A 13,500-nucleotide genomic window follows, 5' to 3' on the forward strand; every position below is an offset into this window, starting at 1 on the left:
ACAAATTTTTGAAAAATATATTATTGCATATAATATTTATTACAATAAAATAAAATACGATTAGTATTACTAAAATATTAAGATTAAAGTTAAGATATTTTAATGATTTTTTCAATTTATATACCAAAACTTTAAATGACATCCTTTAAAAAACAAAGGAACTATGATATTTTAGTAAAACAATATTATAATTTATAAAACATCTTAATAACTTTTTTAATCCATAACATCAAAACCTGAAAATGATATAATTCAAAAATCGAAGGAAGTAAATATGTTTTTGTATGTGTTGTTGTTAGAAAATAAAGTATATATAGATACAAAAGTAACACATAACAAAGTGCTTTCATAGCTCAGTTGGTTAGAGCACCCGTTTAGTAAGCGGGAGGTCTTGAGTTCGACTCTCAATGAAAGCAATTTCTGTTTTTTTTTTGTCTAACTTTATCAAAACGACGAGTATATATTACTAAACGCAGTTGCAAACCTTTTCCTAACCCAATAAGCAGTCTTAAGAGACGGCTTGTCGTTTTAGAACCATTTTTTTTTCTACAACTACAACCATCCAAAATTGCCTACGTGGTGTTCACAATAATAATAAAAAAAAGGCAAAAACCATCTAGAGTCCCTCATTTTTTATTGTTTAGTGAATTAAACCCTAAATTTTTTATTTAAACATATTAAACCTCTGATCTTTTATTTTCTACCATATTAAACCCTTGATTTTTTTTATTTAGACACATTAAAACTCGGATAATTTAGTGTTATTCATTTCACATGCATCCGAAATTTTTATTTTTAACAGTCCAAAATAGTTTTTAGGGTAAATTTCAAATAAAACCTCTGTGGTTTCACTAATTTTCAGATAAAGGACTGTGGTTTACTTTTTGTCAAAACGAGGATTGAGGTTTCACACTTGGATTAATGCTATTAAAACCATCTTTAACGACCTGAAAATGAAAATTTTCAAGAATTAAAGTTGTTCAATTTCATATTTTTTTTTATAGAACTACATTTTCGATTTTCAAAAATAATCTTTTTAGAACTTTCTCTCTCTAAACATTAACTTTCTCTCTCTTTACCAAACATCATCTAAATAATCTCGAAATAAAAAAGTTGAAGAATTAAAGTTGTTTAGAATATTAGTAGTTCTTAAAATATGTCATTTTTGAAGTCGTTAATGGTGATTTTAATAGTATCAATCGAAAAAGTCCTTATTTTGCTAAAGTTGAAAACCCCAATCTTCGTTTTGACAAAAGGTAAACCACAATCCTTTATCTGAAAATTAGTGAAACCACATGGGTTTTATTTGAAATTTACCCTAGTTTTTAATATGTGTAATGTGATTATAGGAAAACTGTAAAAATCTTATTAAACATATTAAGCCTCTAATCTTTTATTTTTTACCATATTAAACCCTTGATTTTTTATTTAGACACATTAAAATTCAGTTAATATAATGTTATTCATTTCACCTGTATCCAAATTTTTTTTTTTTAACAGTCCAAAACAGTTTTTAATATGTATATTGTGGTTATAAGAAAACTTTAAAAATCTTATTTCGAGTTGTAAAAAATATAACTTCAAACACACATGAACTGAATAACATTTTTTTAAATAAATTAGATATTCACAACTAATTAATTTGGCATAACACTCATTTGGCTCTTTAAACTAAGTTTTTAAAATCAATTAGGATCCTAAACTATCAAAATCATCAATTAGGTCCCTGAACTAGCTAAAAATCATCAATTGAGTTCATATTCTAAACAAAAATCATCGATTGAGGCCTCATCGAAAATCATTTGGTTGATCAGTTTCAGACTTTCTTCCTCAAACCCATTTTAAACCAACACGGAGATTATTACAGTCTATATCAAATAGTCACCTTCCGATTTTAGGATAAGATAGAGACTCAATTGATGATTTTTACTTAGTTCATGGACCTGATTGATGATTTTGATAGTTCAATATCCTAATTGACTTTAAAGCTTTAGTTTAAAGATCCAAATGGATATAATGCCTAAAATGATTCAAAATCTTCTAATTTATTAATGTTTTGAGTGAAATTTTTTATTTTTATAAATACAGAAAAATTCAGATCCGTATTTATAAAATTTTAAACCATATAAACATTTTACATATTTACAAAATTTAAGAAATTCTTAAATTTATTTGGAATAAGGTGTAAATCTGCTCCTAACGTTTTTGGGAAGTACAGATTTACCTCTAACGTATTTTAACAGTGTTAATTTATCTCTAATATTATCAAGCAAGATCGATTTTACTCATACCTAACATAAAATTTAAACAAACTGTTTTACTGTTATTTAATTATCGTATCAAAAAATTTCAAACATCAATTATGTCTAAAATATTTATTCAGTTACTATATTTATTCAGTTACCAACACATGTTATAAACAACCTATCGAAATATTTAAATCTTCTAGATACAAGCTAATCATAAATAAATGCATAAAATGTTTATTATGTTTTTTTTGAATGAAGGTTGGGACGCGAAGGCAGGCCGGGCATCCCAACGAGGTTGGCACCCCCAGCACAACCGACAACCCTTTTATTAAAAAAGAATAAAAAATACAGAGAGGAGAGGGGGAAAAGGAAAAAAAGAAAGAAAGAAAAGTAAAAGGATTACATAGCACGAATATGCGCTACATTGCATAAGTCGTCAAACACGAGAGCCTGACAGAAGTAGGGAGCCGAGTGCCACCAGCAAGGAGAAGCTGCCAACTGCCCATGGTTCGCGAGTCTATCTGCTGCCTGATTTCCTTCCCTAAAGATATGAGTAGCTCTCCAATTCATTGCTGATAGAAGCCTTCTGCAGTGCTGCCATTCTCTTTTGATTTTCCAGGGAACCTCAGCCTGGTTATTATTCAACAGCTGTACTGCATACCTCGAGTCAGATTCAATCCAGATGCTATGCCAATTTCTGTCCCACGCAGCTTCGACAGCATAGACAATTGCCTTGAGTTCAGCGATGTGGGCCTGCGCATTCGGAATCGGAAAAGCGAAGCATCCGACTACGAAGCCTCTTGAATTTCGAAACAGTCCACCAGCTCCTGCTTCATCAGTAATACCGGATGCACCATCAGTGTTTACCTTCAGCGAATTAGCCGGGGGGGCAATCCAGCGAACAGTCACAAAGTCAGGTTCCGGAGGCGGGCGGGCAGCATTAACCGCCACTCCTCTGAACTCGTGTATCAGACGAAACAGTCTGTGCTTAAGAGTTTGGATTGAAGGAAGCTCATTCTCAAAAATAGCTTGGTTCCTTACATGCCATATGAACCAGATATAGGAAATCACAGCAAAAACCCAAAACTTTCTTCTACTACGCCTGATCCTATATTCACGCAACATATTAAAAAAATCCTCAAAGCAAGCCGAGTACCTGGTGTTAAAATCAAATATATCGAATATGCTGTTCCAGAGCTCTTTCGTAACAATACAGTTCACAAAGAGATGGGATGCAGATTCATCATGAGCTCTGCACAGTTCGCATCGTTGGGCAAGCGCAGTTCCGCGAGCTTGCAGCAGCGGTTGAATTGCGAGCCGACCGTGCAGCAGCTTCCAACAAGTAGCAGCTCGCTTAGGAGGAACGAAGGGATTCCATACGAACCTACTCCAACTCACCTTATCCCCTTGAACAAGGTTCGAATAAACAGACTTTGCTGTAACCTTTCCGGAGTCCGACGGCTGCCATACGCACAGGTCAGAACCATCAAAAGCCACCACTTGATGGATATTAGACTGTACTTGGACAGGTAGCTCATGTAAATTGACCCAAACCCCATTGAATCTGTAATTCTGAATAGGTTCAACCAACTTAGCCTGTAGTTTTATGGGAATGTTGACTTGATCTGCAACTGACGGCACAATCCATTTGTCAGTCCAGAAGTTCAACCCCGAGTTCTCCCCAAACCACCAGACAACATCATCTTTTATTAATTCAAAATTGGCTCTAAGCGAGGACCAAATGGAGGAATTAGAGATGTATCTTTTAGCCATACTAGAGGGCTCCAGGAATCTGTGACGGACCAAACTGATGATGAATCCTTATCCCTGAATGAGATCCCAGATGAACTTCGCAAGCAAGGCAGTGTTAAACATTTTCAAGTCTTTGATACCTAATCCACCATGAGCAATTTGCTGGCAGCAAATTTTCCAAGGAACCACTATGTGATTTCTTTGATCCCTGTCGCCGGACCAAAGGAAATTACGAATAGCTCTGTTGAGTCTTGTTAACAGAGCACTAGGCCATCGATACAGAAGAAATGAGTGCACGAGCGCTCCTGTCAGAGCAGATTTGATCAGCGTAAGCCTGCCAGCAAAAGAGAGAGAGTGACCCTTCCAGAGACTGAATTTAGAGAGAAATCTATCAACCAGAGGGTTCAAATACTGTGATCTAGGAGCTCCTTGGAATAGCAGAACCCCCAGATAATTAAAAGGAAGATCAGCTTGTCGAATTCCCAGGATGCCAGAAAGTCTGGCTCTTCGAGAAGGGGAGATAAAATTGCCAAAAAGAGCCTGTGATTTGCTCCAATTAACAGCTTGCCCAGAGAAATCCTCGTATAGCTTGAAGAAATCCCTGATGCACTTCATGTTCTTCGTCGAAGCTCTTGCAAAGATCAGCATATCATCTGTATAGAGAAGATGGGAAGGGAAAAGAGCATTGTTGGTATACAACATTGGATCAAATTTGCCCTCAGCAATCAGCTTAGAAATCCATCGACCCAGAAAATCTTCAGCGATTCCAAACAGTGTGGAAGAAAGCGGATCACCCTGCCTAACTCCACAAGAACAAGCAAAGAAGCCTTTAATTCCGCCCTGAAGAGAAATTGAGATTCTAGTCGATCTCAGAATCTCCAAGATCCAGTTTCTAAATTTCAGAGAGAATCCAAAAGACTCAAGAATGGCCAGCAGAAAATTCCAGTCAAGGGTGTCAAAGGCCTTTCTGATATCGATCTTGAGGGCCATGTTACCCCCGAAGCACTTCTTTTTAAGCATATTGATACCCTCAGATGCCGCAGCTATGCAGTGGTGAATGCTTCTGCCTGCTATGAAGCCAAACTGATTGTCAGAAATAATTCTAGAAGCGATAGGACCAAGTCTGTCGGCAATAATTTTCGATATGATCTTGTAATTGAAATTCCCCATTGCAACAGGTCTGAACTGCTGAATTTCATTAGCCCCTTCCACCTTCGGGATGAGAGCCATAATGCTCGCGTTCAAGCCAGGAAGCATAATACCAGAATCAAAGAAACTGAAAACCATTTGACAAACATCATGGCCAACAATATCCCAAAAGTGCTGATAGAAAATACCTCCAAATCCGTCAGGTCCAGGCGAGCTGTCTGTACTCATGCTGAATACGGCTTTGCGAATCTCGTCTGTAGAGGGGCGCTGCGTTAGCATCTCATCGTCCAGCTCAGTGACACATTGCGGAATAACCGATCTGACATCTTCGTAATTGACATGCCTCACTCTGCCAGTGAATAAATCCTCATAATAGCTTACAACATGCTGAGCAATTGTGTTTTCGTCATTGATAAGAGTGTTGTTAATTAGGAGGCTTTCCAGAGAGGATTGGACCTTTCTAATTTGGGCAGACCTGTGAAAATAAGCAGAATTGCGATCTCCAGCCTTTAGCCATTTTCTCTACTTTTGTCCCTGAGAAACAATTCTTGTCTGTAGAGATGCATATCAAGCTCCTGTTGAGCTTCTAATTCTTGTGCAAACCGAGTGTCATTAAGACCTTCTCTCGAAATGCTTTTCTGAATCTCTTCAAGTTTTGACTGAGCATCATTTATGTTGTTGTCAACCAGCCCAAAAATCTCTTTGTTCCAAGCCCGAAGTTTCGGTCTTAGAGCTTTTAGCTTGTGACAAAGCAGCTGTGCCGGCGGGAGAGAGATATTGCAAGAAGACCAGTGATCAGACACCAAGCTCCTCAGCGAGTCGTGCGTGGTCCACATAGAGAGAAAGCGAAACCTGCTTTTTCTGACAGTTCCAGAGGTACAAGAAAGAAGGATCGGGGAGTGATCTGACTTACTTCGCGGAAGAATGGAGCAACTTAAACTGTCCCAGCTATCAATGAAATCATCATTCACTAGAGCCCTATCCAGTTTGCATTCTACATGAGCAACCCCTCTTCTCCCATTCGACCAGGTGAATTGAAGACCAGAGCTATCAATTTCTGTCAACTCACCGTTTCTAATGAATTCTCTGAACTCCCGGTAGCTGCCTTCAGAGGGACTGATTCCGGTTTTTTCGTGGGCACCCGTAAGTGCATTGAAGTCTCCCAGGACAAGTCTTTTGTTGCAAACTTGATTAGAGAGAAGTGAGCTCCAGAGCATTCTTCTTCTAGTTGCCGTGTTGCTGCCATAAACGAAGGATATCTGATAACTCTCCTGGTTCAGACTGTATTTAATAGAGATGTACTGATCGTGACTGATGACAGTTGAGCACAGCCCACTGTGTCCAACCTTGCAGAAGACCCAAACTGAATTATTTAGATTGCTTTCAATGCGTTGCATACCAATAGAGCTCCAGAAGATGGGAGAGATTCTGTCAAATTCAACCATAGGCTCGGCTAAGCACAACAAATCAAGCCGATTAGATATACAAAGCTGTTTAAGAGCCCTCTGAGTTCCCTCGTTCAGAATTCCCCTACAATTCCAGAACAGAATCTTCATCATAATTAAACAGTAAAACCACTACGCCCTAACAGACGCGACTCGCTTTTCTTGCCCTTAGCTTTCTTACGAGCTGTTATCCAGTCGCTTCCCTCAGCCGCAAATTCATTCTCAGAGCAATTCTCCCTGTTATGTGTCCTAATCATGTGCTGTGTCCATTCAACTGATTCCGATAAAAAAATTGACCCCTTTGGGAAGTTCTGCATGAAGCTGGATTTCAGGGATCCTTGAGTTAGACGCAAGGCGCCTTTCATCATCGCTGGGATCATCCCAGGCATCATAGACGCCTTTCTCTGGGTTCTGCTTGTGCATCTCGGAATGGTGGATGACCACCTGCAAAGAATTGTCAATGGCATTTCCGTCTCTCGCAATATCCTCAGAGAGCACAGGGGATGCAGCCACATTTTGCTGTACAGAATCTGCAGGCGGAGCTCGCCTCCAAACCGAGGAGGAAGGTTTAGCTTTTGAACTCTTCTGCGGATGAGGTTTTGGAACGTTCCTCCTGCAGACAGAAGAATCATGTCCAATAGAAGAGCAAGTATCACATAGCACAGGCAGGTTCTCATATTCAAGAGATACCCAATGTTTTTGATTTTCAGTGTCAACCCGTAGCCTGTCTTGAATGTTCATAGAAAGCTCTACATCAATGAGTACTCGAGCATAGTGTCCAAATTCACCGTTAACAGTGTTGTTATCAAATCTAATTGGAACACCTACAGCTCTAGCAATGCTGGCAATAATTCTGGTGTCCCAGAATTCCCAAGGCAAATTATAAAACCTTACCCAGACTTGCGCAGACGTGGACTTGTGCAAATCAGGGTTGAAGCCGGGATACCACGGAGAGAATCTGATAATTCCTGGCCTTAAAGAGATAGCTCCATTCTCCCAAATCACTTGCAGCGCCTTTTCATTAGGCATAACAAATTGGTAGAAACCCTTACCCAGAGATATCATTTTCCATTCTAGGTTATGTTTCCATTTTTGATTTAGCTGTTGTTTGAGGTCTGCGTGCTTCCATGGCTTCTCTCCTTTATTCAGAGAAACTCGTCCAATGACGGAGAACTGAACAGCTTTGATCCGTTCCTCATAAATCTTCTGTGGAATTTTCACAGCCTTAAAACCCCCTTCCTCCGTGACCATCGACGAGGAGGAGCAGGCTGAGGTAAGCGGCGTCGGCGGAGGGATCGAAATAGAGGGGATTGATTTCTTGACAGCCTCTACGAAAGATGCTGATGCAGGAGGCGAACCCCTGTGATTAGATTTCGTGAAGGCGGAGAAGGCTTTCCGATAAAAAAGGTGGGCAATTGCAAATGCCGGACCATCGCCGGCCGACGAGGTCGTCATTCTTCCGTTTGTTTCAAATGCCGCCCTTATTATGTTATTAAAACATGTATAAACAACTCGTCTAAATACACATAATTGCTTTATTTTATCGACAAACTTATTTAGAATATCAAATATGATCATATAATAGTCGAATAATTGTCAAATAAGTCAGTTTAAACTTTTTATTGTGTATGGGTAAAATTGAACTTGCTTAACAGCACTAGGGATAAAATTGTACAATTTCATACTTTATGGGTAATTATGCACTTCTTAAAAAATGTTAGCGGCAAATTTGATCTTATCCCAATTTATTTCTTTACTTATCCATTATTTATTAAGATAAATAATTTATTAATTCTTACATTTTTATCTAACATAATGTTTAGTCCTCGTATTTTAATAATATATTGTTTAGTCTTTAATTTTTTTTTTTATCATATTTAACAGTTTAATCCCTATATAAGAGACTACACTGTCGAATAGAATAAAAATTAATAACTAAACAATGTATTATTAAAGTATAAGAAATAACAATGTGTTAAGGTAAAAATATATGGAATAACTTTATTTTTCATCTTTTTTTTCTTTCTTTCAAACCTTACCCATTTATAGATTTAAAGCCTAAAGAACTAGATCTAATCGAGGAGCGACGAGGAATATTATCTTTCTCTTTCCATCTATGAGTTTATCTCTATTTTTTTAATTTTTTTTATCAGCAGTTTCCTTTCTTTTCAGTTAAAATCTATACTTTTCATCGATTTTTTTCGTTTGATTTGCATTGGTTTGTTATAACTCTTCCGTTTATATTTTTTTCGGGTTTAGCAAGAGCGGAAACGTATTATCTTATACGTAGATCTATGGTTCTATGGGGTTGCACCATTAGAAAGGATTTATATCTGAATGGCCGGAAGAATCTAGATGATGACGATTAGTTTGCGGCTGCTTTCATACGAAATTCGATTCAAGAGAAGTATAAGATTTGTTGTGTTTTTATTTTAGTTGTACATTTTATAGTCTTTTTTGTCCTTTATGGTTTTTGTATTAGGCTTTAACCTATATTTATGTGAGGTTTTATTCTTTGCTATTCTCGCTTTGTACTTAAACTTGTTCATCTAATGTAATCAGGGGCGCAGACAGAGGGGGCCTGGGGGGCTCGCGCCCCTCCGACCGTCGGAACCACGACCCATTAAGTATTAAGCTTGTCCAAAATTCAAAATTTCAATATTTTGGACCTATTAGGTACTCCCTAAATCCAAATTTCTAATTTTTTTTGAGCCTCTTAGGCATCTCTAAATTCAAATTTCTAATTTTTTTTGCTCCTTAAATCCAATTTTTTTTTTGGTGTATTAGGCCCTTCTTAAATCTAAATTTTTTTTTTGGCCTAGTAGGCCCTAACAAATCAATTTTTTTAATTTTTTACCTTCTCGGTCTCCCTAAATCCATTTTTTTACATGTTAGGACTCTTAAACGAAATCTAGCTTAATTTTGAAAAATTGTATATTAATACTTAAAAATTGGTTCTTGACCATTCAAATTATAACACGCATATATATAAAAAAATTGAGCAAGTTCGATTTAACAATTTTTTTTTTTTGTGAACGCACGTGTAAAATCGACCCCCCAGCCAAAGAATTATGTATTCGCCACTGAATGAAATATATAAATATTTTCTAAAAAAAATATGGAATTATAAACTATTTACCCTATTTATTATACTTACTCAATACAAGTTCATTTAAAAAGAGTTTTATGACTAATTAGACATTAATCAGCAAAAAAAATTATAGACCTCGGTACTATTATTTTTGGGTAAACTAGTATCTGAACTTTATATAGTTTATACTTTGGTACCTAGATTACATTTTGTCCCAAAAATATACCTGAAGTAACGATGATCGGACAATTTAGTATATTTTTACCGGTTATGATCGGTCAACGCGAGTTTCATGAGTTAATTACATTAATGGTACCCGTACTTTACCATAATTCACACTTTGGTACCTGAATTTTATTTTATCCTAAAAACATAACACAAGTAAAGGTGAGGTTTAGCTCATTTGATCGGTTAATAACCGGGTAACATGAAATAAACATTGGGACTCACCATACACTCAATTAACATAAAATTATAATATTGTCATTTATGAGCTAAATGACAGTATTATAATTTTATGTTAATTGAGTTTATGATTGGTCTCAATTTTTAATTTAAAATGGTGAAACTCGGGTTGATCAATCACTGATCGGTCAAATATACTAAAATATTGAGTCATCTTTACTTGAAGTGTATTTTTTGGACAAAATGAAATCTAGGTATCAAAATGTGAATTCAGATAAAGTTCAGGTACCATCAATGTAATTTACTCATCAAAATCGCATTGACCGGCCATTAACCGGTAAAATATACTTAATTGTCCGGTCATCGTTACTTCAGGTATATTTTTGAGACAAAATATAATCTAGGTACCAAAGTGTGAATTATGGTAAAGTTCAGGTACCATTGGTGTAATTTACTCTATTATTTTTATAAGGATTAATTTCAAATAAAATAATCGTGGTTTCACATTTTTTACAGATTGGTAGCTGTGGTTAACAAAAATTTAAATTTTTCAAAAATTTGGCCAATTAACAATTTTAAAATGAAACTTTTTAAGAATTAAATGATATTTTAAGTAATTTTAATTCTTTAACTTTTTAGGTTTTGATGTCATTTAGTTTTTTTTTATGAGAGGAAAAATTAATATTTAGAGAGAGAAAACTCCAAAAATTATGATTTTGAAAAATAAAAAAATATGGTTCCATACAACTTTAATTCTTGAAAATTTTCATTTTGAGGTCGTTATCGGTTAAATTTGAAAAAATAAATTTTTTGCTAGCCATAGATACCGATCTGGAAAAAAAAAATGAAACCACATGACATTTATTTGAAATTAACTCATTTTATAATATTTAGGAAAAAGTAAAAAAAATAATAATACTATTTCAGCGTTGGTTTGTTTAATTTGCAAATATATGTGTGGTTTAAAAGTTTAAAGATAGGGTTCTGTGATATATTTTATTTATAAAATAAAGTATTTTAAATTACAGTGTTAAATTATGATTACAAAAGTGCATTTTTATCTAAAAAACACTATATTTCCGTATCGATAAAATAGAGTCCATCCAAAACACAACTTTCTAAATCGAAACAATAAATCATATGATGGATGTTTTACGTTTTTTACTAATTTGATTGTTTATGAACTAAATTAATACTCAAGTTCATTTTACACTGCTACAATTTAATTTGAAGGTCTATCTTTTATTAATATATAAATGGCTTAATGCTTCTCCAGCTCCCTTAACTTGTCCAACTTGATCATTTTACCTCTCCAACTCATCGAATGTCCTATTTACCCCCCTTAACTCCATAAAAATGGTATTTCTCACCCCATTAACTTGTCCAAATTTGTCATTTTACCCTTTCTCAACTCATCGAATATCCTATTTACTCCCTTAACTCTATGAAAGTGGTATTTCTCACCACTTATGATCCTATTTACTTTCTTAACTCCATAAAAATGGTATTTCTTATCTCTTTATATTAGTCAAAAAAGTTGAAAAGAGAAAGAACGAATAAAAAATACAAATAACAAGAACATTAATATAAACAAGTTAAATACGTTATATGTAGGGATAATGTACCAAAATAAGCCTGTGATTTTTGGAGAAGTATCAATTTAGGTTCCACTCACAAAATAACATAAATATAGGTTTAGCGTTTAAAAAAAGTTATCAATTTAGGCTTCGATAACGGATTGTAAGGGGTTAAAAATACCACTTTTATGGAGTTAAGGGGGGTAAATAGAACATTATATGAGTTGGGGGATAAATGGACAAGTTGAGAGGGTGAGAAATACCACTTTTATGGAGTTAAGGGGGTAAATAGGACATTCAATGAGTTGAAGGGATAAAATGACCAATTTGGATAAGTTAAGAGGGCTGAAGAAGCATTAGACCTATATAAATATAATTTAAAAAATACTTTTAATTGTCTTGAGAACTTAATGGTCTAATTTTAAATATTTTGTTTTGAAAAAAAGAAACCTAGCATATTTAGGTCCATATACTTAGGCTAATATTTAGGTTCATAGACCTAAAATTTGGTCCATACGCTTAGGCTTATTTTTTCAACAACTTCAATACTATTATATTATGTTGTATAGTATTTAGGTCCTTTATTTTTATTTATTGCTTGATTTAATCTTTATTTAGTGGAAGAATATAAAATTGAAAAATTAATATTAAAGACGCTACAACGTGGTACAATCTCGGCCCTGATTCTCTTTTATGACATCTTTCTCTGGGTTCGAATTATTTACTGTCGGGATTAATGTCCGAAGCAATGTGAAAGCATTTCAGTGTTTTCATCAAAGAGTTCATTGAATATGATATGACAAACAACTCAGAAATTTAAAATTTTACATGCGGATCATGGTGCGAGTGGACATTCGAGTCCTCTTAAAGCAGTGGAAGAAAATCAAATTTGGCTCTAAGGCATTACTATCATCCAAAGTAGTCTTGGTTATTAGGAGTTGTAAGCAGAATTTTATTTTTTTTATTGAGACTCGTGTTCGCTCTGTTCTATTAATAAAATAAAAAGTAATATTGGTTATGTTGGTTGTCTTGCGGTTGATTGTGTTGGTAGAAGTGATGGTTTGGCTATTATGTAGAAAATATTTTGTTTCTTTTAGTATTACTGGCTACTAGAAAAATCATATTGACATTATTATCACTAGTAAAGACTCTAGTCCTTGGTGGAGCACTGGTTTCTATGGTGCCTTAAATGAGGTTCAACGTCATATGATTTGAAACCTTTTCAGTCCTTAAAATCATAGAATCACCTTCCATGTGGTCTTATTGGAGACTTCAACGAGTTGCTCAACCCTATAGAAAAGAATGACAATAATCCTTACCCAAAATAGTTGTTTCATGTCTTCATGAAGGTTGGGTTTGACTATGGTTTAACAAATATTGTTGTTGATGAGTATGGATTCACCTGGAAAAAAGGTAGAGGTACGACTAATTTTTTGGATAACCGTATTGATCGATCCATTGTTACTGATGACTGATTCCATCTCTTTCCGACTGCAGCTTTGTCTTGTCATATTTCTTTCATGTCCAATCACCACCCAGCTCACTAAGCACCCCCCCTTGGTTCTAAATAACCGGGATGGATGTTTTGATTCGAAAACTATTGGGACTTTGAGGGGGATTTACAAATATTATTTGTAACCATTGGGATAAATTAACAGGTCTTCCTTTTATGGAGAAATTAGCTAGATGTACAAAAATCATGGAATAATTCTATAAATCATTTTTAGGACAGTGGCGACAATTGGATCACTAACCAAAACATGGAACATCTTGTATGTGACTATTTTCATAATTTGTTTAATGATTATGCTATTTCTCATGTATTGTCAGTC

At 35.1% G+C, this 13,500-nt stretch overlaps 1 non-coding gene across 1 annotated transcript; it reads left to right on the top strand.

Moving 5' to 3' along the window:
* Window positions 1-342: 342 nt before the first annotated feature.
* On the top strand, window positions 343-416 carry TRNAT-AGU (transfer RNA threonine (anticodon AGU)). Its single transcript has one exon. It is a non-coding gene; the product is annotated as a tRNA-Thr (tRNA).
* Window positions 417-13,500: the final 13,084 nt, after the last annotated feature.

Source organism: Euphorbia lathyris, chromosome 8 (assembly GCF_963576675.1).
Source record: "Euphorbia lathyris chromosome 8, ddEupLath1.1, whole genome shotgun sequence".
NCBI classification, from domain to species: Eukaryota; Viridiplantae; Streptophyta; class Magnoliopsida; order Malpighiales; family Euphorbiaceae; genus Euphorbia; species Euphorbia lathyris.